The sequence below is a fragment of the Bos indicus x Bos taurus genome, chromosome 24 (assembly GCF_003369695.1).
Source record: "Bos indicus x Bos taurus breed Angus x Brahman F1 hybrid chromosome 24, Bos_hybrid_MaternalHap_v2.0, whole genome shotgun sequence".
Taxonomy (NCBI): Eukaryota; Metazoa; Chordata; class Mammalia; order Artiodactyla; family Bovidae; genus Bos; species Bos indicus x Bos taurus.
In genome coordinates, this window is record NC_040099.1 from 61,268,538 (window position 1) to 61,294,315 (window position 25,778).

Here is a 25,778-nt window from a genome sequence, read left to right on the forward strand (position 1 = left end):
CTGGTTTGATCTCCTTGCTGTCTGAGGGACTCTCAAGAGTTTTAGTTCTGTCAGTAGCCAGCTCATCACATGAGTCTTTTGGTCCTCATTTCCCTAATTTATAAAATAATAGGGTCTAATGAAATGACTGTAAATGTCTGTTCTCTTTTAACACTGTAAAATTATCTAATTTCAAACATGAGCCAGTCATTTTTTCATTTGGGAATTTTTATAGGTTGTGTAAATACGGGATAGTTCTCCAGATATCATTAAGCTTTTGCAACAATGGAAGATTGAATTTATCAGAACCTTAAAGCATTTAAAAGGTTGAAAAATGGTCTAGTTTGTCACAGTTGTAATTTTTTTTGGTAGCACCTGTGGTAAGAAACACTGTATATGATTTATTGGAGGTTTGTCTTTAATAAGGGTTTGTCTTTAGGATGCTGTTTTTGGCTTTATCACTGTTTCAAGAATTCCAATCATTTTTTCCTTTGGAAATCATCTGAGACTTTATAATTGACTTGGCTTAATGCATCTACTTTACCATATCAGTTTTAAAGTTCATATAATTCTTCATTGACATTAGATACATGTCAGTTTTAAGAAATACTATAGAGTACTATGTCCCATTCTGCATTCTGTATTTCACTGGTCCTCAAACTTTAGCAGGGTTATCAACATTGCCTCTGAAAGTGAAAGCAAGTCAAATGTTAACCACTCAGTTGTGTCCAGCTCATTGTGACCATGTGGACTGTAGCCTGCCAGGCTCTTCTGTCCATGTAATTCTCCAGGAAAGAATACTGGAGCGGGTTGCCATTCCCTTCTCCAGGCAATCTTCCCGACCCAAGGATTAAACCTGGGTCTCCTGCAGTTCAAGTAGATTCTTTGCTGAGCCCCAAATTTTGGGAAGCCCCAGATTTTGCCTCTGAGGTTGGTGAGACACAGATGACTGCCCCATCCTGAGTGTCTCATCTAGTAGGACTGGGATGAGGCTGAGAACGTACGTCGCTGAATTCCCAGATACACTGATGCTGCCGATCGGAGACCCGGCCGTGGTCTGTCCAGTGCTTGACTTGGGCTTGCTGCCAGCACCTTGATCCAGAGGAGTCGAGGTCCCGCTGTTTTCACAGTGACGCGTCTCAGCAGCAGCAGCCCTCTTTCCCTCTTCACATTGTGGTCACTGGTTTTATAAGCTATCTCACGTCCTTCCAGTCTCCTGCGAAGTGTGACACGTAACAAATGGTGAAACGCGACTGGAACCTCAGGCAGCCTACTGCCAGTCACTTTAACCTTTGGATTGTGTGTTCAATCCAAATGTGCATTCAGAGGGGATAGGCAATTTATTCTTGTCAGTTTGACAACAGTGGCTTTAGAATCAGAAATACCTGGGTTCATAGGTTAGCTCTGCCTCTTATTGGCTATTTGAATTTGGGAAAATATAGCTTTTCCAAATCTTAAGTTTCCTTCTTGCTGAGGTGGGTTGATCGTATTTGCCTTATAGGATTTTTGTGGTGGTGGTTTAGTTGCTAAGTCATATCCGACTCTTGCGACCCCATGGACTGTAGCCTGCCAGGCCCCTCTGTCCATGGGATTCTGCAGGCAAGAATACTGGAGTGGGTTGCCATTTCCTTCTCCAGGGGATCTTCCTGATTTCAGGGATTGAACTCAGGTCTTCTGCATTGCAAGCAGATTCTTTATCCACTGAGCTATGAGGGAAGTTACAGGATTTCTGTGAGGACTTATTAGATAAGGTACATAAAGTACTTTGTAGGCACTCAATAATTGGTGGCTTATAGAAAGTTGGGCTGAATAGTCATAACTTGGGTGTGTTTTCTGTCGGAGCGCTGCTCCCATCTTGCTCTCATGTGGGTTGCTCCCCCAGCCTGTCTGCAGGAGGCCGGCCCCGGGCTGGAGACAGGGCACTGCTGCTTCCTCTTGCTTGTCTGGAGATGATACGTTTTGTCCCTGTCTGAGCTGGCCCTGTACCCCCGGGCGCTGAGCTCTGGCTTCTGCTGCTCATGTCAGGCCCTCCCTGCTGAGGACCTGTCTCAGCCTGTCTCCCTGCCTCTGCCCTCTCTGTGTTCTGAGGTGACCTTACACTCCTCTTTCTGGCTCCATGTGGAAACCAATGTATTTGGAGGTAAGTAGCTCAGTGGTAAAGAATCTGCCTGCAATGCAAGAGATGCGGGTTCAGTCCTTGGGTCAGGAAGATCCCCTGGAGAAGGGAATGGCAGCCCACTCCAGTATTCTTCTGGGGAAACTCAGTCCGTGGGGTCACAAGGAGTCACAACACGAAGGGTCCCATGGGGACACGATTGAAGCGACTGAAGCGACTGAGCACACACGCAGCTCCTCCCCCACCTGGCGTGGCAAAATTAACCTTCCCACCTTTATTAAATCTGTCTTTCAAAATGTGTATGATTTAATTTTACTGGATGCAGAGCAAATTTTTCTTGTGCACTTGAAGCTCCAGTTTTCATCGTGGATGTTCAGTGGACACATAGCCCAGAGAAAAGAGCTTGGCCTTACTGTGTGTCCTCTTCAAAAGTACCTGTAGTCACTGGAGTTTAGCTGGTTTGGGATACATTGGGGAACTTTTCTACTGTGATTTCTGTTGACTGGGTAGAGAATTGCCTAAGAAGCTGTCTTGGCCACTAAGGAATGTTTGGTGAGAAAGTGCCAGTCGCTCCTGTCACAGACGGTGCCTGGTGGCAGTGTGAGGGGCTCCGTGGCTCTTCATTGTCGCTCTGCATTGTTTTCGGATGTGGCCGTGAAGTCTCCGTTGTCCCAAGGCCTATTGTGATGCTGTGCCGTCCGCCATGTTTATGATTTCATGCTTCTCAGAAACAGAAGAGGTTTGTCTTGGTTGCACATTTACACCAACACTTTGCTGCCTATTTCCTTTTCAGTGTGCTAATGCTAATCTAATTCACTTGCTTGCATTTGCAAGTATGTGTAGAAAGAACAGAAGCATCAGGTTGACTACCCCAATGTATCCCAAACCAACTAAACTCCAGTGACTATAGGTACTTTTAAAGAGGATACACAGGAAGGCCAAGCTCTTTCTCTGGGTTCTGTGTCTTTGACGTACACGAATGCGGTGTTTATCCAAAACATGGAGTGCGTATATATATATATGTTGACTACCATTTATTTACATAATTACAAAAATGTACAATGGATGTAAGGAACAAGACATAGCAATTTTCCTTGATTGAATTGGGATATTTAAATATTGGTATAATACTTTAGGATTGGGGCACAATATAAAGGAAATCAACCCTGAATATTCACTGGAAGGACTGATGCTGAAGCTCTAATACTTTGGCCACCTGCTGAGAAGAGCTGACTCACTGGAAAAGACCCTGATGCTGGGAAAGATCGAAGGCAAAAGGAGAGTCATCAGAGGATGAGATGGTTGGATGGCAAGACCACCTCAGTGGATATGAATTTGAGCAAGCTCCCTGAGATAGTGAAGGACAGAGGAGCCTGGTGTGCTTTGGTCCATGAGGATGCAGAGTCAGACTTGATTTAGCAACTGAACAATAACAACAACATTATTGCCTTAAAAGGATCACTTTTTATAGTCGTGTCTACATGGTACTGAAAGATATGACTTCACAGTATGAAGGATTGAATAATACGTAATAGAGCTCTCCTTGCCATTTATGAATTCTTGGTCAAAACTTTCATTATAGTGTAGACATGTCATGTGCAAATTTAACTTACATGAATTCAGCCACATATACATGTGTGCTCCGTGTTTTGGATAAACATCGCATTTGTACATGTCATAGAATTTACAAATGAATTTACAAGGATAATTACAGTAATATATGTGATTCTTATCCTATTCTTCACTGACTTTCATATCTATCCCTGAGTAAGATGCAACCAAGGGTAGAAAAAGTAACAAGGATAATAATTTTCAGTGCTGGAGATTGTATAGCAAAGGGCAGTGTAGTTTTTGACAGATTAAGATCAGATGTTTTTGGAGCAGAGCACTGTTTGTTTTTTTTTGGCATCAATTTGTGTTGGAGTGAAATGAATTTATTTCCTTTTATAACATTTTGAGCACTCACCATGGTTTGGGTTGATTTCAGCTCTCATTAGTAAATAGCTTTGGTGAAAGTTTATGAGACTCTCTTAAATAGTTTAGGGACCGATAAAACATCGTTCTTACTGGAAGATGGAAATGGTGCCCGTGCTAAATAAAGCTTGATGCATTAAAATATTTGTTCTTGGAGTTTAAAAAAAAACTAAAGGTAAGGTGAGTCAGCTGAGTAGTTACTCGACTTTGCTGCCCCTCCTCGGAAACCTTCATCTGAATGCTGCATTGTCACGGGCATTGCAGCAAGAGGCCAGTGTGCTGGCCCGTGAGATGGATATCTTTCTTGGCCCATGAATACCACCATTATCGGGGGATACTTGAAGCCTTGAAGAAAAGCTTTTCTTTGCCCTTTCTCCCCCCCCCCCCACCCCCCCGCCTTTAAAGCAGCTACCGGTTGTATCTTAACCTAATTAAAGTATCTTTCATACAGGGCGAAATGAGTGACTGTAGCATAACAGCCCCAGTAATGGGAAAAAGGGAACATTTATACTTTTAGCCAACTCATACTTGTCCAAATCTAGATCCGATTTCTCATCCAAGGGCCTGAGGATGAGAAGAAGGCTGTCCAGGGCGAGGAGGGACCCCTGCCCGCCCGCCCGTCAGAGCTGAGGCAGCGGGGGCCGCAGCTGCTCCAGACCCCGCGTTGTGGGCCTGTTGGTCTTCAGCGTCTGAGACTGCGGGGAGCATCGTGCCGGCGTGCTCGCTCTGTCCCATGGCCCTCACCCTCGGCTTCGTATGGAAGCAGAGAGTGGACCGTCTCGGAGGCAGCTGCTCACCTGTGGGACAGTTTTGCCTCCCGTGAGACATCTTTGGCTGTCACACCAGGGGGTTGTTCCTGACATCTCTGGTCACGGACAGCTGAGTGCCCATCACCACAGGAGAGCGCCTCCGGAAAGGCTCAGAGAGCCCAAATGGCAGTAGTGTCACGGTCAAAAGCCTGCTGCTGAAGCATCCTCTCGAAGGGAAAGCAGAGATTTCTGGTGTGATTGACAATCTCGCCCTGAGCGGTTTTGAGAAAGAAAACAGGAGCAGGCTCTGATTTTAGTTCCTGCCTTAAACGATGGGATAGAGATTGGTGAGTGTGGCAAAGTCATGACACAGGTTTTGTGGCCTCATCCACAAACCCTCGTCTTTAAGGAAAGAAGAGCTCACGGTCTACACTCCAGTGCGGGCCATCTCATATTTAAGTGAGTGGGTGCAAAGTCAGAGACTGCTGAAGCCACAAACATGTCTGTGTGCTCGAGAAATGAGGAAATGATCGCTAGAAGCCTCTCACTTGACTTAGAAAATGGGATATAGCCTGCTTCGGTGTGTCAGAGAAGGAAATGGCAACCCACTCCAGTACTCTTGCCTGGGAAACCCTGTGGACGGAGGAGCCTGCTGGGCTACAGTCTGTGGGGTCACAAAGAACTGACTCGACTGAGCGACTAAACAGCAAAGTGTGTGTTGTGTCGGTGGATCTACATTTTCCTATCATTTCATTTGGTCTTAATTTGGCTTTCTCTGTGAATTGGATCAGGACACAAATCTACTTTCACTGACGCTTAAATCAGCAGAAGATTACAGGGATCTCTTTTTGGACTTTAGTAATTGTGGCTTCTTTTTTGACATAGTTTGCTATAATCAAGAAACTGAAGCATGGTCTGCTCAGGGCAAAATGAGTCATGAAGTCAGAAAAAATATATATACTTGTGGAAAAAAGATTAATATGACCTAAGTGCTAGAGGAGGGGAGAATAATTTGAAAACTCATTATTTGTAACTTAAGCAAATAAATCATAGCTCCAAAATTATGTTGTTCTGAAACATGGAAAACCAGATAATTGGTATGTTTTTCTGTTTGACTCTCAATTTTAAAGGACTCTAATTGATGTATTGTTTATATTGCTCACTAAACACAGTGTCTGGATGGTGGGGAGGGAGAGAAGGCACGTGATCGCAGCTCAGACGTGCAGCGCTTCTCGCCCGAAGCAGCCCCAGTGCAGCGGCTGCCAGGCTGTCGCGGTCTGCAGAGAAAGAGCCGTTTAAGGCTCTTTTAACCATTGTCAGAAGGACCAAGAGGATTTGGGCAGAAGCTGAAGCAGTGTTAAGATTCCCATTGTGTTCCTCAGTTTGGTTGCCTTAAACGATAGTTTCCAAAATTTAATTACATATACAATTTACAGATGATATTCAGCATCATCCAGAAAAAAGAGACAGTCGTCTCTATAGGGGCAAAGCAGTTGCTCTCTCTGTTAGAGCGGAAGCAGAAACCAGGAACAGTACTTGGGGACCGAGATGGAGAAAATGATGCTGGTTTCTAACTTAGTAACGTGACTTTTAGAGGTGGCGTTGAGCAAGCCTGACCTAGCTAGATAGTAAAATTTAATCCTGTTTATTAAGATGTGTAGCATCGCTTTTTGGAGAGGAAAATGACATTAACATAGACGTTAAGTGGTGTATGAGGCGAAGAAAGCTTCCTTATGGTCAGAAAGCGCCTGGCCTAAACCTTTCGCTTATGGTCAGAAAGCACCTGGCCTAAACCTTTCGCTTATGGTCAGAAAGCGCCTGGCCTAAACTTTCGTCTAAGTGCTGGAACGTCTTCACTGTCAGCTGTACACGGTGCTTTTTCGCCAAGTTTCTGGCGAGTGTCTTTTCCCTGGATTACCTTGTTGGAGCTTCCAGTAGAAAGCAGTGTGCTGTCCAGCATCTCTGTTTTCAAGAGGAGAAAACCACGCCTTTCATTTCGAGAGTCTCAAAAACTGGGTGAGTGAGTTGAATTTTATCTGTATTTTGAGGACTGTTGATCAGGATGTGGAGAAATGGGAACCCGTGTGCGCTGTTGATGCTGCTGCTGCTAAGTTGCTTCAGTCGTGTCCAACTCTGTGCGACCCCATAGACTGCAGCCCACCAGGCTCCCCCGTCCCTGGGATTCTCCAGGCAAGAACACTGGAGTGGGCTGCCATTTCGTTCTCCAATGCATGAAAGTGAAAAGTGAAAGTGAAGGCGCTCAGTCATGTCCTACTCTTAGTGACCCCATGGACTGCAGCCTACCAGGCTCCTCTGTCCATGGGATTTTCCAGGCAAAAATACTGGAGTGGGGTACCATTGCCTTTTCCGGTGCTGTTGATGAGAATATATTAATAAAATGGTCCATTTGCTATGGAAAATAATGTGTTTGTTACTAAAAAAATAAAAATTGCCTTATAATACAGCAGTTCCACTTCTGAGCATGCATATACCCCAAAAGGATTGAAAGGAGAATCTGGAAGATATAGTTATAAACCCATGTTCATAACAGATAATTCCCCGTAGTCAAAAGGTAGAAGCACCCCAAGTGTCCACTGACAGATGGGTAAACAGTGTATTTCAGCCTTGTGCGTGCGTGTGCTTAGTCGCTCAGTCGTGTCCAACTCTGCGACCCCGTGGACTGAAGTCCATCAGGCTCCTCTGTCCATGGGATTCTCCAGGCAAGAGCACTGGAGTGGGTTGCCATGCTCTCCTCCAGGAGATCTTCCCAATCAGGGAATCGAATCCAGGTCTCCCACATTGCAGGCTGATTCTTTGCTGTCTGAGCCACCAGAGAAGCCCCATTTTGGCCTTAAAAAGGGAGAAAACTCTGACATACGCTGCAGCATAGATGACCCCTGAGGACATTACGATCGGTCAGCGAGCCGGTTACAGAGGACAGATCCTGTGTGATTCCCTTTATATGAGGCATGTGCCTAGAGTCGTCAGCTTGTCAGATTCATTCTACCTTAGAGAGTAGAATGGTGGTTCCCGGGGCTAGGAGGAGGGGAGACGGGGGATCAGTGTTGAAAGGACACAAGGTGTTAGTTTGGGAGAAAGTCCTGCAGGTTCGGTGGTGACGCTCGCCCAACAGTGTGAACCTGCTCAGTGTCACAGAACTGTACACTTGGAAGTGGTGCACTTGGTGGGAGCGTAAATTGATACAGCCACCATGAAGGAGGGTATGGAGGTTCCTGAAAACTAGGAAAACCACCACATGACCTAGCAATTCCACTCCTAGGCACATACCCCCAGGAAAGCAAAATTGAAAAAACACCTGTATCCCATTGTTCATGCAGCACTGTTTACAATAGTAGAACATGGAAGCAACATGGATGTCCATGGACAGATGAATGGATAAAGAAGCTGTGGTACTTATACACAGTGAAATATTACTCGGCCATAAAAAGGAACGCCTTTGAGTCAGTTCTAATGAGGTGGATGAACCTAGAATTCTATTATACAGAGTGAAGTAAGTCAGAAAGATAACTAGCGTACTCTAATGCATGTATATGCAATCTAGAAAAATGGTACTGAAGAGTTTACTTCCAGGGCAGCAGTGGAGAAACAGATGTAGAGCACAGACGTGGGGCCATGGGAGAGGGGAGGGGAGGGGAGATGCGTGGCGAGAGTCTCAGGGACACTTACACAACCATGTGTAAGCCCGCCAGCCAGCGGGAACGTGCTGTGTGGCTCAGGAAACTCAAACAGGGGCTCTGTATCAACCAGAGGGGTGGGATGGGGAGGGAGGGGGGAGGGAGGTTCAAGAGGGAGAGGATATATGTATACCTATGGCTGATTCATGCTGAGGCTTGACAGAAAACAACAATTATCATTCAATAAAAAATGAAATAAAATGGTGAAGCTGGGAATAAAATGGTGAGGTTGGTAAATTTTTTGTTGTGTCTTTTATCACAATATTTTAAAAAAGAATAACTGCTGTCATAAGCTTTTGTCATCTCTTTTTGCCACAGACTTTTCATTTAAATATATGGTTCTCTTGATCAGTACTAAGGAGAAGACCAGCATCTATAATTTAAGGATGCAGTTTACAAAGCAGAGGAGTAAAAGGTTGACTTTCCCACATCCACACTTATTTAAGAGTGTCTGACACCGTTGCCCTAAACAGCAGCTGCGTGTGGTGGGGTTAATGCGGGAAGCCGGCACTGAGGGCCTGCTCTGCCTCGGCCTGCTAGACGACCTCCCTGGAAGTGGTACGACTGCCACTTGGGTCAAACAGGTGATGGCGTTTCGTTTTTGTGCCTTTGAACAGTTTGTGTTAAGTTTGTTTCATAAGGTTGGGCCTAGCATTTAGTCGGTTAATTGAAGAAGTTGGTCAAAGTAGAGCATGAAATGGTTTCAGGTAATTTTTTGTACTTTCCTTATCCTAGACTTTGTGTGGAGGCATGGCGGTGAGACACCTCTGAAGCGTCGTCGTGAAGAGAGGATCTGAGAGGAGCAGAGAGCCCCAGTCCCTCGGGTAGCACTCCTAGGCTGACTGATGGTTGCAAGAGCTAAGCCACTAACAAACAGCTGTTCTCGCTGTTGCCTCAGGACCAGGGGGCTCAACTTTATCAGTGCCCTCCTAGTTCCAGTTTCTCCACAAACCTATTTTAATATTATTTTGTTAATTGATTCACTTTATTGAGTTTCTCCAAAGCATTCAGTTTAGTTATACATATATGTGAAGTGAAGTGAAAGTCGCTCATTCGTGTCCAACTCTTTGAGACCGCATGGTCTATATAGTCCATGAAATTCTCCAGAATGCTGGAGTGGGTAGCCTATCCCTTCTCCAGGGGATCTTCTTGACCCAGGGATGGAACCCAGGTCTCCTGCGTTGCAGATGGATTCTTTACCAGCAGAGCCACAAGAGAAGCCATGTGTGTGTGCGTGTGTGTGTGTATATATATATATTTATTGTGTCACATGTTTATTTATTGTATCAGTTTATTAGGCTGTGTCACGTCTGTGGTGCACAGGTTTCTCCAGTTGTAGCTCACAGGCTTAGTTGCCACTCGGCAGGTGGGATCTTTGTTGCCCAACCAGGGATTGAGCCTGCATCCCTTGCGCTGGAAGGTGGACTCCTAATCTCTGGACCTATCAGGGAAGTCCCTCAGTTTACTTCCTTACAGCTCTCTGTTTATTTGAAAGTTAATATTATTGCAGAGTACATCATGAGAAACACTGGGCTGGAAGAAGCATAAGCTAGAATCAAGATTGCTGGGAGAAATATCAATAACCTCAGATATGCAGATGATACCACCCTTACGGCAGAAAGTGAAGAGGAACTAAAAAGCCTCTTGATGAAGGTAAAAGAGGAGAGTGAAAAAGTTGGCTTAAAACTCAACATTCAGAAAATGAAGATCATGGCATCTGGTCCCATCACTTCATGGGAAATAGATGGGGAAACAGTGTCAGACTTTATTTTTTTGGGCTCCAAAATCACTGCAGATGATGACTGCAGTCATGAAATTAAAAGACGCTTACTCCTTGGAAGGAAAGTTATGACCAATCTAGATAGCGTATTCAAAAGCAGAGACATTACTTTGCCAACAAAGGTCCGTCTAGTCAAGGCTATTACGGTTTTTCCAGTAGTCACGTATGGATGTGAGAGTTGAACTGTGAAGAAAGCTGAGTGCCGAAGAATTGATGCTTTTGAACTGTGGTGTTGGAGAAGACTCTTGAGAGTCCCTTGGACTGCAAGGAGATCCAACCAATCCATTCTGAAGGAGATCAGCCCTGGGATTTCTTTGGAAGGAATGATGCTAAAGCTGAAACTCCAGTACTTTGGCCACCTCATGCGAAGAGTTGACTCATTGGAAAAGACTCTGTGGGGGCAGGAGGAAAGGGGGACGACAGAGGATGAGATGGCTGGATGGCATCACTGACTCGATGAACGTGAGTCTGAGTGAACTCCAGGAGTTGGTGATAGACAGGGAGGCCTAGCGTGCTGCGATTCATGGGGTCGCCAAGAGTCGGACACGACTGAGCGACTGAACTGAACTGAACTGAATATTATTGCAAGTTCAGTTGGCCTTACAGGTCTGGTTTGCACCCCCCTCAGTAGGTGCAAGTGGGGATGAGCTCTGCTGCTGTGGGGGCCGCACAGTGGGGGGCATGACGGGCACATGTCACTGCAGGGGTGCAGACGGTGTTCATCTGGCGGGTGGGTTGAAAGGAGGTTGGTTAAGAGTGTTTCCTGTGTTCAGAGTCTTTACCTAGTCTCTGGGCTTGGGGAGAATGTTTCGAGTTTTATTGGACCTCAGGGGCAGAGTATTCATTCAGTACCTTCCTAACAAACATCTCATGTCTGTTTTGTGTCGTTTGGCATGTTCTGGTAGTTTGTGAGGAAGCTGTGCCAATAGCATTTTCTGTCTGTTGAAGGCTGTGGCCTCCTGAGCGCATCTGGGAGGCCCTTTATGTTTGTTTTCTTTGAACTGCTTTGGGTCACTTGTTGCAGAAGCCCCGGGTGGTATTTCTGAGAGGTGGGTCTCGCTGCCCGGGTGTTAATGTTTTGGCGCCCTTGCGCTTCTCTGTAGGAGCTGAATGCCAGGGCTGTGGGAGGTGGTGGGGCGGGAGCCTCTGTCCAGCCGCCTGCGGCCGCCTGCAACCACTGTCCTCCCTGGGAGGGGCCCCGCCCCGCGCGCAGTCCGCCCCCGCCCTCGCCTCGTCCTGGAATTGTGCCTTCTCAGAAAAGTAAAAAGCTTTCCCCTTCTGTATGCTATTTATAACAGAGCATCATTTTATGTGGTTCAAGTGAGCCTTCAGAAGCAGATGGATGAGTGAGGGTTTTTTTTTTTTTTTAATTAAACCTAGGGTTCTCCGGAGAAGGCAATGGCACCCCACTCCAGTACTCTTGCCTGGAAAATCCCATGGACGGAGGAGCCTGGTGGGCTACAGTCCATGGGGTCACTAAGAGTCGGACACGACCGAGCGACTTCCCTTTCACTTTTCACTTGCATGCATTGGAGAAGGAAATGGCAACCCACTCCAGTGTTCTTGCCTGGAGAGTCCCAGGGACGGGGGAGCCTGGAGGGCTGCCGTCTATGGGGTCGCACAGAGTCGGACGCGACTGAAGCGACTTAGCAGCAGCAGCAGCAGCAGAGCTGTTCTCATTCGGTCTACTGGGGTGTGTCACCATAAACTGTAGTTAAAGCTTGTTATATCGTATATGTTTAAAAACACCAATCTTGAGTTTAAAATCACCATAGCAAATCTTGATAAGGCACAGCTTCTGCTTTTGATACTGGATGAATAAACCTAAAACAGGCAGATTTATGTGAAAAGATAATCTGGATTCCAAAGAAAAGATGATTTACTCAGGATGTCTTTTTCTCCTTTTTCTTTCTTTGCTTAGCAAATTGCTCTCAATTTTTGAAATATGGTTAACTCCAATTAATTTTATGTGGACTGTAGGCAAGTAAAATCTTCCAGAATATCTTGGCCACCCCCACCCATTCTTTCCTTCCTGTCTTTTCTCCTGCAGTCGTTAGTTTTGCATGTTCACAGAGTGCAAACTAATACTAATTTTGGCCCAAGCTTCCCAAAAATCACATTAAAGAATGATTTTGGGGGTAGTATCCAGAATTTACATTCCATTGTTTCCTTGTTAGCTTGCTTAATTGTATGCAGAAACTTCTTCTATCTTATATTCTTTTTTTTTTCCCATTTGTATTCTTATGTCTGTTTCTGTATTGTGCAAAGGGAACCAGTTCTTCCAGGCCTTCCAACTTGGTGTTAGGAAATCAGGAGAGAGTGAAAAACCAGCTTTAACCTGCCATTGGGGTGCTAGCTTTATTTCGATCACGGGAGATGTCACCGTTGTGGCAGGGAAGCCCATAAAACTAAATTAAACAAAGCCACATCAAGGCTTGTGTCAAGGCAGTAAACCAGATGGGGAGGGCGGCTCTGCCTCCGTGTCAGGTGAACACGTGGGCATGTGGGAGAGGAGGGTTGTGAATAATACTTTAGGAGTCGGAGCCGTGCTGGGCAGTTTCTTTCCTTGAGCCCTAGTGAGTCTATGCAAGACTTTTTGTTTTCATAGAAACAAACATTCCTGGTGAACATTTCACATTCACGAGAAACATTGCTATCCTGATAGATTCACTGCTTGAAAAATTTGAGATGGTTTTTTTGTGTGTATATGTAGCTATATGCCAGTCAAATAGTAATTTTAGTTGTTTTTGAGTGAAAGCCAAACAGTGCTTTTGTTTTTGAAGAACCTAGCACACAAGTGTCGGAGAGGGCAATGGCACCCACTCCAGCATTCGTGCCTGGCAGATCCCATGGACGGAGGAGCCTGGTGGGCTGCTGTCTCTGGGGTCGCACAGAGTCAGACACGACTGAAGCGACTTAGCAGCAGCAGCAGCACACAAGTGCCTCTCAGATTTTGTAAAATCCTGAACTTTGGCCGGAATGCTCGAGGTGTTGTAGGTTGCAGGGGAGGGCGGAAGGCCCAGGCAGTGGGGGCTGAGCCTCCCCTGCCCGGTAGTGCCCCCTTGCTCAACACCAGGCCTTCCTCACCTCTGCTGTCCAGGCGCCAGGTGTCACAGCCCTGCCCTCCGGCTTGTGTTTCTTCACGCCATGGATCCCTGATGTCCGTTCAGAAGGTAGCTTTTATCTGTGGCTGCAGAAATTCTGACTCATGAAGGTAAATAGTTCCCGGCTCCCCTTGAGACCAGTTCTCTTTATATATAGTGCATATACACACACACGCCTACATACAAGAAAACTAAACATACAAACCTTTAATGCTTTCATAGCAACAACTTAAATTCTCTGGCTTTTTCTCTAGACACTCCATAAGTGCTTTACTGTGGTTGTGGTCCTGTGTGAAGTACACTTGCGTGTGTGCTAAGTCTCGTCAGTAGTGTCCAACTCTTTGCCACCCCATGGACTTGTAGCCAGCCAAGCTCCTCTGTCCATCGGATTTTCCAGGCAAGAATAGTGGAGTGGGTAGCCGTGCCCTCCTCCAGAGGATCTTCCCAACCCTGGGATCGAACCTGGGTCTCATGTCTACGAACATTGGCAGATGGGTGCTTTACCTTTAGCTCCACCTGGGAAGCTCATACGTACACTTATTTCCCAGCTAATTTTAAAATAAATTCTGTGTGAGGCTATTAATTTGATGATAAAACAGTATATAGGAATAATAGGAAACATAGATTGCATATACAGTCACTGCCTTCACAGATTTTCAAAGAATTTGGAAAGATAACACTTTGTTTTATTCAGTATCACAGTAATCCAAGTCTACACCCTGACCTTTAACACTGAAGAAGCTGAAGTTGAATGGTTCTATGAAGACCTTACAGAACTAACAAGATAGAACTAACACCCAAAACAGATGTCCTTCTCATTATAGGGGATTGGAATGCAAAATTAGGAAGTCAAGAAACACCTGGAATAACAGGCAAATTTGGCCTTGGAGTACAGAATGAAGCAGGGCAAAGGCTAACAGAGTTTTGCCAAGAAAACACACTGGTCATAGCAAACACCCTCTTCCAACAACACAAGAGAAGACCCTACACATGGACATCACTAGATGGTCAATACCAAAATCAGATTGATTATATTCTTTGCAGCCGAAGATGGAGAAGCTCTATACAGTCAACAAAAATAAGACCAGGAGCTGACTGTGGCTCAGATCATAAACTCCTTATTGCCAGATTCAGACTTAAATTAAGGAAAGTAGGGAAAACCACTAGACCATTCAGGTATGACCTAAATCAAATCCCTTATGATTATACAGTGGAAGTGAGAAATAGATTTAAGGGACTAGATCTGATAGACTGCCTGATGAACTATGGACAGAGGTTCATGACATTGTACAGGAGAAAGGGATCAAGACCATCCCCATGGAAAAGAAATGCAAAAAAACAAAATGGCTGTGTGAGGAGGCCTTACAAATAGCTGTGAAAAGAAGAGAAGCAAAAAGCAAAGGAGGGCGAAAAGCAAAAATATATCCATTTGAATGCAGAGTTCCAAAGAATAGCAAGGAGGGATAAGAAAGCCTTCGTCAGTGATCAATGCAAAGAAATAGAAGAAAACAACAGAATGGGAAAGACTACAGATTGCTTCAAGAAAATTAGAGATACCAAGGGAACATTACATGCAAAGATGGGCTTGATAAAGGACAGAAATGGTATGGACCTAACAGAAGCAGAAGATATTAAGAAGAGCTGGCAAGAATACACAGAAGAATTGTACAAAAAAGATCTTCATGACCCAGATAATCACAATGGTGTGATCACTCACCTAGAGCCAGACATCCTGGAATGTGAAGTCAAGTGGGCCTTAGGAAGCATCACTACGAACAAAGCTAGTGGAGGTGATGGAATTCCAGTTGAGTTATTTCAAATCCTGAAATATGATGCTGTGAAAGTGCTACACTCAATATGCCAGCAAATATGGAAAGCTCAGCAGTGGCCACAGGACTGGAAAAGGTCAATTTTCATTCCAATCCCTAAGAAAGGCAATGCCAAAGAATGCTCAAACTACTGCACAATTGCACTCATCTCACATGCTAGCAAAGTAATGCTCAAAATTCTCCAAGCCAGGCTTCAGCAAAACATGAACTGTGAACTTCCAGATATTCAAGCTGGTTTTAGAAAGGGCAGAGGAACCATAGATCAAATTGCCAACATCCGCTGGATCATCAGAAAAGCAAGAGAATTCCAGAAGAACATCTGTTTCTGCTTTATTGATTATGCCAAAGCCTTTGACTGTGTGGATCACAATAAACTGTGGAAAATTCTGAAAGAGATGGGAATACCAGACCACCTGACCTGCCTCTTGAGAAACCTATATGCAGGCCAGGAAGCAACAGTTAGAACTGTACATGGAACAACAGAGCAGTTCCAAATTGGGAAAGGAGTACGTCAAAGCTGTATATTGTCACCCTGCTTATTTAACTTCTATGCAGAGTACATCCTGTGAAATGCTGGGCTGGATGAAGCACAAGCTGGAATCAAGATTGCCAGGAAAAATGTCAATAACCTCAGATATGCAGATGACACCACCCTTATGGCAGAAAGTGAAGAACTAAAGAGCCTCTTGATGAAAGTGAAAGAGGAGAGTGTGAAAGTTGGCTTAAAGCTCAACATTCAGAAAACTAAGATTGTGGAATCCAGTCCCATCACTTTATGGCACATGGATGGGGAAACAGTGGAAACAGTGGCAGACTTTATTTTTGGGGCTTCAAAATCACTGCAGATGGTAACTGCAGCCATGAAATTAAAAGATGCTTACTCCTTGGAAGAAAAGTTATGACCAACCTAGATAGCATATTAAAAAGCAGAGACAGTACTTTGCCAACAAAGTCTAACTAGTCAAGGCTATGGTTTTTCCAGTAGTCATGTATGGATGTGAGAGTTGGACTATAACGAAAGCTGAGCACCAAATAATTGATGCTTATGAACTGTGGTGTTGGAGAAGAGTCTTGAGAGTCCCTTGGACAGCAAGGAGATCCAACCAGTTCATCCTAAATGAAATCACTCCAGAATATTCATTGGAAGGACTGATGTTGAAGCTGGAATGCCAATACTTTGGCCATCTGATGCAAAGAACTGACTCATTGGAAAAGACCCTGATGCTGGGAAAGATTGAAGGTGGGAGGAGATGGGGGCGACAGAGGATGAGATGGTTGGATGGCATCACCGACTCAATGGACATGAGTTTGGGTAAACTCCAGGAGTTGGTGATGGACAGGGAGGCCTGGTGTGCTACAGTCCATGAGGTTGCAAAGAGTCAGACGTGACTGAACTGAACACTTTATGAATAAGTTGAATATACATTTCAAGCATCAAGTACATCTCAAGGAAAATAAAAAACATAAAAACTATAGGTTCATCTCCCTGTTTCGGTTATCTGCCGAGGTCCAGCCCCAGCTGATCCAGGGTACTCAAAGGGGAGACGGCGTCGGCGATTAATTTAAATATTCATCAAAGATATAAAGAGTAATAGAATGAGGATAGCTCAGTAGGAAAATTCAGTGGAGAAAAGAGGCTGAGTAGCTTGGTTTACACAGAAAATCAGTATAACCTGTGACACCATGTTAGCTCTGACCACAGAGGCCGCAGGCGCCCTCTCGAATAGTGGAAGGTGCCCCACCTTAGACACCTTCTCGAGTGGGTCTTAGAAGCCCAGGCAGATAAATGATCACAGAGGACCTCCGCGCTCCAGATGGAGACTCAGCTGGAATGTGAAAAGAAAGAATGACATGGGGAGACCAAGCTTGGGTGAGCAAGGCCTGTAGCTTTATTTTCAACCGGGGCTTTTATACCCTAAGTTACACATAGAGGATAATAGGGGATGTGAAATCATGCAAAGTCAGCAGTCTCTGATCCTTATCAAAAACCAGGGTTTCTTTCCGGCAAATTTATCGTATACAAATGGTTTAGGTGATTTACATCATCTTCTGGCCAGAAGGCCTATTAATATTTTATGACTCTTGACAAAGGTTTGTCAACCGTAAGACTTATTTTCTCTAAGAGTAATTATTTTAAGGTTTGGCGTCATCCTCCGAAGGTGTTAGATAAAGTTGCATTCCTATAGGGCAGAGGTGCAGTGGGTTTACAACAAAGGAAAGAATTTATTACCTTAAGGGTCTAAAGTTGCTAACACCAAGGCCACTACTTATTTTGTCTACATACCAACTATGTTAATTAATACACATTCAAGGATACAACACAGGGGATGTGGAAACTTTGCAGCAAGCATTGGCTCATCAATGAAATCCTTTACTAGTTTTATTCTGACAGTTTCTAACTCTCTGAGAGGCTCTAAGTTATTTGAATATCTTAAGCTTCCTGTGCCTCTCGAGGCTGGGAGACTGTAAACAATCATATGCATATCTGTAGGAGTCTGAGTAAACTTGTCAGGCGAATTAGAGAGCTATCTGAGGCGTTTGGATTTAAATACTCCTAATGCCCAGGAACTTTATTAACTGGAGCTGTAAGTTAACTCTTTATCAGAGAGAGCGAAATGGTGGTGGGGGACAGCCCCCAGTAAAGTCAGAGGTGAGAGCACAAAGCAGTAAAGTAGGCAGACTCTGGTTTTTGGGGGTAGATGCTCGAGAATATCCAGGGGGACTCCTGAGGCTCGATCCCGCCTTTATGTATGCTGAGCCTCCTTCCTCATGACCTTTGTCGTGAGTGGAGTGCCTCTCGCCAGCTCCCGGCAGTTATCAGGCAGTGTTGTCAATAGCAGATACAACTTTGTGCCAGGAAGCTAGTAGAAGGCCACTGAATAGCCTGGATAGACACTGGAGTATTTAAGTGCAAGCCCTGGGGTTTGGCAGAAGCGGCAGTCATAAGGTGGGAGCCTGTCAGCCTGGGACCTCAGAACTCCCCGAGGACATTTTCATGAATATCATTTATTATACTCTTACATATCCTTTAATAATGATGACTCAAGGCAATCAAAAGAAAGTATTAAGCATTTATTTGAATTTTGACAAGGCAGGGCAAGTTGTGGTATATTCAAAAGTATTGGAATAAAAGTTATTGCCAAAAGGATAAATTCTTGAACATCTATAAAAGCTTGGTAATCTAGAACAGCTCATGGTCCCTAGGTTTAGGAAGCCAAGGTATTCTTGTTAAAAGTACTCCATGGATTTGGAATGTTCCAGAGAAAGTCACCAGCTTTAAGTGGGCCGGGAAGAGGGTCCCCTCCCCTCCCCGTGTGGTCACGTGGCGCGCTGTGCGGAGGCAGGGCTGGGGAGGGGGTAGTTGGCTGTGGCTGGAGTTGCGAGGGTAGGGGGGTCATGGGCAGGAACCAGCTCTGCTGGTGGTTGTGGGGCGCGGAGGGGGCGAAGGTGCAGGATGCTGTGGGTGCGGATGCTGGAGGGTGCAGGGTGCGCTGTGAAGGGGGCCTGGGTGGAGAGTCCGAACCAGCCCTAGACTGCGGGACTGGGGCCCCAGAGGTGCTCTGCGGCTGTTCTGAAACAGGCGGAGACTGGCTTGCTTTCCTTGTTGCCTTGGCGAGTGCTTAGTAATTATTGGTTGGTTTGTACTTCTTTGGAGTTTTGTGGGATGGTTGGATTTGCTTGAAACAAATTTCGTGCAGTCACATGGTTTTGCTCGCAAGTAAAACGCCCGTCCTTAAGCCTGCTCACACACACGAGTAGGAAGAGAAGCGAGGGCAGGCCAGCCTGACTTGGCCGTGAAACCTGAAGTTTTCTCTTGAAATGTTAACGTAAAATCTCCATTGTGCTCCATCATATTTATTTTATATAATTTTTAAAAAGCTTTAATAAAGAGCATCAGTCCACAGTGAAGTTTCTGACCGCGTCTCTCTGTGGTCTGTTTGGTCCTGCACAGGTGCACTTTATTTGAGCTGCAAAGGGAAACCCAGTTTCTTGTCAGCAATTTGACAGCCCTTTGGTCATGGTTGAATGTTCTTGCTGCAGTATTTCCATGATCTTTGGACGAATGTTCTAAATTAGCCAAGTATTATGAAGTTCTGTTAAGAAAGCAAGATAGTACACCTTACATGATTGAAACTTTTTGGGAGGCAGGATTTTTAAGAGGATAATAAGGGATGACTATTAACTGAAGTGGCTAGTTAAGACTTTTTATTGAAAAGGGTGCTTTGTATTGAAATGGGTAATTAGTAACTGCAGATAGTCTCATGAATGGTTAGGAATCCAAATAGATAAGTGAGAGGATGTGAGAGAGGTCAGACATTCAGGGACTTGGTTTGATACCTTTTTCAAAAAATCACTACCCTGCATATTAATGAGCACATTACCTTTTCCTGCAGTGAGACACTTTCTGTGTTGATGAATAAGGAAATGATGAAAATCAGTTTTTCCAGTCGGAGTGTAATCAGCCTGGATTCCTACAGGCCAGGGGAGGATTCCTGTATCACAACCTTGAGCAGACATCTTTCTCTTCACAGTGATTACATCAAGCCCGTCTTTCCATGCTGGCACCGTATCTCAAGTGGACGTTGTAGAAACAGGAAACTAAAGTCAGAGGCAGTATAGAGTATTGGCTAAGTTTCACTTCTGGACTTGGAAAGTTTCCCACCTTTCAAAGTGCTGGGGCCTGAAGACAGTTTAGGAAAAAAGTATAATCTCAGGCATAGCTTACTGAACCTCTGGTGAGTATTTTTCAGTGTTAGGATAAAACTGTGATTTGCCATCACGTTTGCGCTCCCTGCTCCCCAGTATGAAAGAGTTGATTTGACTGCTAGTGTCCTTTCAGTATAAATGACTTCTCATAATTGTTTTAAATGGCACTGTACTTTTTTCCTTGGGAAAATAAATTCTGATTTTCCTGTCTTCTAACCTTCCCCTTACCTTTTTTCTTTTTGCCTCGCTCTGGGTGGCTTGCGGCGTCCTGGTTTCCTGGCCAGGCTCGAGCCCAGGGCCCGGCCACGATGGTGTGAGTCCTCGCCGTCTGGGGGCTCACCCCTTCGCCTGTGTCAATCAGTGACTTCTGGTGACTTTCCTAAACACGGGCTTCCCCAGATCGAATGCAGAGGAGCGCCGTTGATGAACAAGTTTAAAAGCACGTTCTCTCTTGTATCATTAAGCTCTGAGTTTGAGTTTTTGTTGTTTTTCTTTCTTTCTTTCTTTCTTTTTTTTAATAATTCAACAATCCAGTAAAGGTTTTCTTTTTAAATCCCCCCTTTTTTCTTACCTGTCTTTTGAAAGTGTGGGTTTTCCCCTAAATTTGATGCTTTATAAATACCACACAAAGAAATTCCCTTGCAGTTAAGAATAAAATCTACCCACTGAAATAGAGATGAGAGCGCCATTCCATTAGAAACTTTGCGTAAGATTTATCCAGTGAAGGCAGATTACAAGGGGGTACTTGTCATGATCTGCAAGTCACTAAGCTATTTGCAAAGAAAAATCAGTCCTGAAAAAATGACTTAATGAATTAACTGGTGGGGTTTTATGTGCTAAGAAACACGACTTCCGCACGTTTTGCAGCAGCGTCCCAATACTCAGCAGTACCGATTAGGAACCAGATGCACTTTAACAGTTTCCTCTTTAACACAGAGACACCAGCCTCTGCCTGCTCTTCAGCACCAGCAGCAAAGTCCATTCATCAAGTCCTGTGATGCGGAGAGGAGTGAGATAGCCTCAGTCCTGAAGAGCATTTTCGAGCAGTTGTCTTGACTGAGTTTTGTAAGAGGAGAAGAGGGGTTAACCTGCGTAGGAGGTCAGGAGGAACATTCCAAACAGAGGGGCATCCGTGAGACGTGAGCGTGTTTCGGGGTGTTTGGGGTACCACCGGTGGGTCTGGTGTGACCAGAGCAGTGGATGGCTAAAATCGAACATGCAGAGAGATGAGCCAGCAGAGGTGAAAGAGCTTTCCTCTGTGTGCTAGGGGTTTAGGTGAGGCGGTCATTGTGCAGTGGTTAAGAGCGTGGCTCTGGGTTGGATCCTGGCTTTGCCACCTGCTAACCTGCTTTACGACCTGGGAAAGCTCCTTTGATATCTGTTGCCTCCTCTGTCAGTTGGAGGTGATAATTGTACCCACCTCACAGGAAAGTGAAGAGAGTAAGTGCTCAGTAAGTGTTAGTTCCTGTTGGTGGTGGTGATGTAATTATTGTTACTGTCATCTAAAAGTTGTGGAGGGATCAGTAAGGGATATTTCACAGGGGAGGAATTAGTGACTTTAGAATTTTAGAGAACTGTTCTTGGCAAGCAGGGTGGAAGGATGAGGTATAAAAAGTAAGGTGGATAAGGCGCGTTATTGCAGTGGTCATCTGGGTGAGACAGACGAGGGCCTGAATGAAATCACTTGCAAGGGGAGTGGAGGGAGGAAAGGGTGGATTAGAGAGATTGAGAATGGAGATTTGGCTGCCGATAAATGAGGTATGGGCAGGGTGGGGGAACCCCAGTGTGTCCAAGGTAACTGGGAGGTTTTAGATTTGAGAAACAAGGGGGAAGCCAGAGAGAAATATGTGAGGAGGAGAAACTTGAGATAAGAAGATGGTGAGTTTAACTTGGATTTAAATTTCATATTTGAGGGTCTTCCTAGAAGAGAAGTCCAACAGCCAGTTAGGTACCAGTGTATAGTTCGGGAAAAGAGATCTGAGCTGACCCTGAGATGTCAGAGTTAAGAGTGAAGTCATGGAGGTGAGTGGCGGTGAGGAGCCTGACAAGCCAGAGCTGAAACCACCCACGTTTATAGAATTTAGAGAACTTGGTGACGGGGGCTTCCATTAGAAGGGATCCCATTTAAAGAGATTAAAAAGAGTCTAGGGAAGTAGAAGGAAACTGACAAATGGGAAGGTTACAGAAGTCAGGATGCGATGGGGTGGGCAGGGTGGTTCCAGAGGGAGTGTGTTCATGGAATGATGGGGACCTGGACATGGGAGGTAAAGCTGGGAGTCGGGTCCTTTCCAAAGAGACCTGGGTCCCAGGGAAGGAGAGATTCCTGTGCATCACCAGAGTTCCCGGCCCGGACCTTCTGGTCTGCGGCCGCGGTTCCCAACAGCCTCCCTTCTGGGAAAGCCTCACACCGGTTTCAGCTCCACGTGGTGTTTCGGGACCAGCGTGACCAGGATCAAGGCAGTGTGGCTGCCGGGTCCCAGCCGTGCCCGTGTTGCGTTTCTCGGGTGGAAACTGAGCCCTTGCCTTGTACTGGGGGCCCCTTTCTCCCCTCAGACGCCTCCCCTTCCCTGCCTCGTCCTGTCCCCTCCCTGCCCACCCTGAGCTCCTTCCCCGGCCCCCCGCCAGCTCTTCAGTCGCTGGGAGACTAAGGCTCTGCCCTCCCTTTCAGTTCCTTGTCTCACGGGTAAAGGCTCAAAGCTGGGTTTACCACTCACTGCTGATTCACCCTCGTGCCCGCCCGCCTGCCCGTTTGAGCCGTCTCACCCTACAGAGTCACCTGACGATGGCGCTTGTTTTTCTGTGGCCGTTCCTCACACTGAGGGTCCCGGCGCTGTCTCCAATAGCCTGCTGCTCAGCTCTCCCGTGACAACAGGCGTGGCCGGTATTTGCTGCACATGGAGCTCTGCACACGCACACTGTAACCTTAGTTACAGCGACTGAGAGCTTGCCCTGTGTCGGGCACTGTGCCGCATGCTGTGCAGGTGCCCAATGTAGACAGTGGTTCAGCCTGTTTCTCAAATGAACACACTGAGGCTTGGTTTAGCGACTTGTCCCAGCTCACACCGAAAGAGTGAACCAGCAGGCAGCCCCGGGCTCAGACCCCAGAGCGTGCGCTCCACTCACACTCGTGCTGCTAGGCCGTGCCCTCCCTGCCGCGGGCCAGCTGAAGGGCTCTCAGACTGGGGCCCACTGGCCTGTGATTTGGGTGTTGGTTTCCAATGTGTCCAATCATCCTTCAGACCTCAGTTTGGTTTCCTGATACGGATGGGTCTCAGTGGTTGTTATCCACACGTACAGTGACTTTTTACCATAACTAATTTGCTTTCCTGAAAGGTAAGTTTTCTTTAAGAAATTTAAAATCAGCATTTTTATTCTGGGCATAAGTGGCTCTCTCCAAGATTGTGATAAGCCTTCTTTAAGAACAAGTAGAAATGTCATATAGACACATTACGCACATATATATTTCGTATATATTTGGAGTGCTTTTTTTGTGTGTGTGTTTTGAGGTGAGGAAGAAGTTTCAAGTCCTTGCCTAGAACTTTTGGTAGCTCAATATACTAGTTTGATTTTGGAGCTTGGAAAAAAATGACTTTTCATTCCACAAGCATTTATATTTGTGGGTAGTTTGTTACTGTTTTAATCTACATTTCACAGTTTCAAGTACTAGCTTTTTTAAACATGAATCACTTGGATTTTATATGTATTTATTGTTGATGACAAAAAAGGATGAAGGGCTCAGAATTGGTCCTTGTTATGTAAATATTCAGAGTGGACTCTGTAGGCCTGGGGTTTGCAGTGTTGGGGGGGTGGTTTAGTGAGTATTAGAGTTTTACTTTCATAATCATGTTCAGGATTATTTAAGTAAGTGGAATAGAAAACAAAACTCTTCTCTTGAGGCAGCAGAGGAGAGAGTAGGAAAAAACGGAAATCATGGGCCTTACTCTATGTAGCCTCTAACCTCTGAATTATCCATCTGTTCCAGCTTATTTTGGAATATGCCTCAATAGTGCTTTACGGGCAGAAGTTGGCAGAGTCTTTTCTGTAGAGAGCTGGGTAGGAAGTATTTAAGCTGTGCAGATCCCATAAATCTCTGTTGCATATTCCTGTTTTGTTATTGTTTGTTTACAACCCTTTAAAATTTTACTTTAAAAATCTAAGTCATTCTTAGCTCACCAGCCATATAAAAACAAGCCACAGGCTGGACTTGGCCCCTGGGCAGTAGTTTGCAGACCCTTGCTCTGCAGGAACCCTTTCAGTTGAGCCCTGTGATCCTCTGAAATCAGTGTAAGCTCATCTTCCATCCCATCCTCCAGAAAGGATGGAGTTTCTTTCCACCCCTAGTACCCTCTTGCTCCTCTGACTCTCAGACATTTTAGTATGGCCCGTCTCCCCTTCCTTTCCAGGTTCGCCATGTGATCTAAACTCTTATGACTCTGTTGCCTGGATTGTTAGTAATTGCCTGCTCTGCAGGTTTCTCTGCTTCCAGCCTTTGTCATTGTTCAGTTGCTGGGTTGTGTTCTACTCTTTGTGACCCCATAGACTGCAACCTGGCAGGCTTCCCTGACCTTCACCATCTCCCAGAGTTTTCTCAAACTCATGTCCGTTGAGTCAGCGATGCCATCCCACTGTCTCATCCTCTGTCACCCCCTTCTCCTCCTGCCCTCAATCTTTCCCAGCATCAGGGTCTTTTCCACCGAGTTGGGTGTTCGCATCGGGTGGCCGAAGTGTTGGAGCTTCAGCATCAGTCCTTTCAATGAATATTCAGGACTGATTTCCTTTATGATGGACTGGTTGGATCTCCTTGCAGTCCAAGGGACTCTCAAGAGTCTTCTCCAGCACCACAGTTCAAAGGCATCAATTCTTTGGCTCTCAGACTTCTTTCAGTCTTCTACTGGTTTATAAACTGTCCTGTACATATAGTTCTTGAAGTAATGTTTTCTGGAAATACAGTGATACTGTGTCATCTTTTTACTCAAGGTACATTAATTTCTTGTTGTGTGACACTTAAAACTCTTCCTTCTTATCTCTCTTTAAAAAGTTATGGAGCGACCCATACTTAGAACCAGCCATATAAACCATCTTATTCATTTCCTATGTGAAGCCACAGTTTATAAAGCAGATTATATCCTGTGATTACTTTCTGGACACACCTAAAATTGTTGATCATAATGGATTTTGTTGAAGTAAATTGTTAAAAGTAAATTCCAAGTTTATAAGACTCAAGGTAATATTCAGAGGCTATTAACAATGGTAAGTGCAGAGTCAGTCACTGGACTTTATGGATAGATCAGCCTCTTTAGCCTTCACAGCAGAGCAATGAGGAGGGTCCCCCTGTGCAGGCAGGGCACTAAGGCATAGGGGAGTGAGGGCAATATCGGGGTTCAGACCTAGGCTCTCTGGTGCCAGAATCCGTAGTTTTGAACCACTTTGCTACAGTGTTTCCTCAGTGAATTAATCGTTAAAAGAAAGACTTTGAACCTAGTAGAGGAAAGGAAGGAATCATTCAAACATAGCTTTAACCTTCATCTCTTTTCCTGCCAAGGTCCCAGCTCTCTTTGTATTTTGTTGTTTTGCCAGATAGTTTGTGAACTTGGCTGAACTTCATAGATGGAAGTATTTGAACGTTTGAAACAGGGAAGAGTTGAAGGTTATCAGAACAGAAAAGAGTGCAGCTCTTCTCCTGGAGCACAGTCAGGTGCGTGTAGATAAATGTGCCAGGACTCTATCTGTAGGCAGAGAGGAGAGAAAGCATTGAACGTGATTATTCATTGTGAAAATTTGTTAAAAACATCAACAAAGCTCTGTTTTGGTCAGCCATCTGCTGGAAGATAGAAATGAACTTGTT

General features: G+C 45.2%; 1 protein-coding gene and 1 long non-coding RNA gene across 3 annotated transcripts in view; one reads left to right on the top strand and one right to left on the bottom strand.

The window, feature by feature from the left end:
* Window positions 1-25,778, top strand: part of PHLPP1 (PH domain and leucine rich repeat protein phosphatase 1) — a 232,065-nt gene that overhangs the window by 62,788 nt on the left and 143,499 nt on the right. The window lies entirely within an intron of this gene.
* LOC113883009 lies at window positions 18,285-24,487 on the bottom strand. Of its 2 annotated transcripts, XR_003508524.1 has the most exons (3): window positions 22,710-24,487; window positions 19,609-21,137; window positions 18,285-19,320 (listed from the first exon to the last, which is right to left on the bottom strand). It is a non-coding gene; the product is annotated as an uncharacterized LOC113883009 (long non-coding RNA). The 2 variants fall into 2 exon arrangements; XR_003508523.1 differs by lacking the exon at window positions 22,710-24,487 and having other exon boundaries at window positions 19,609-22,006.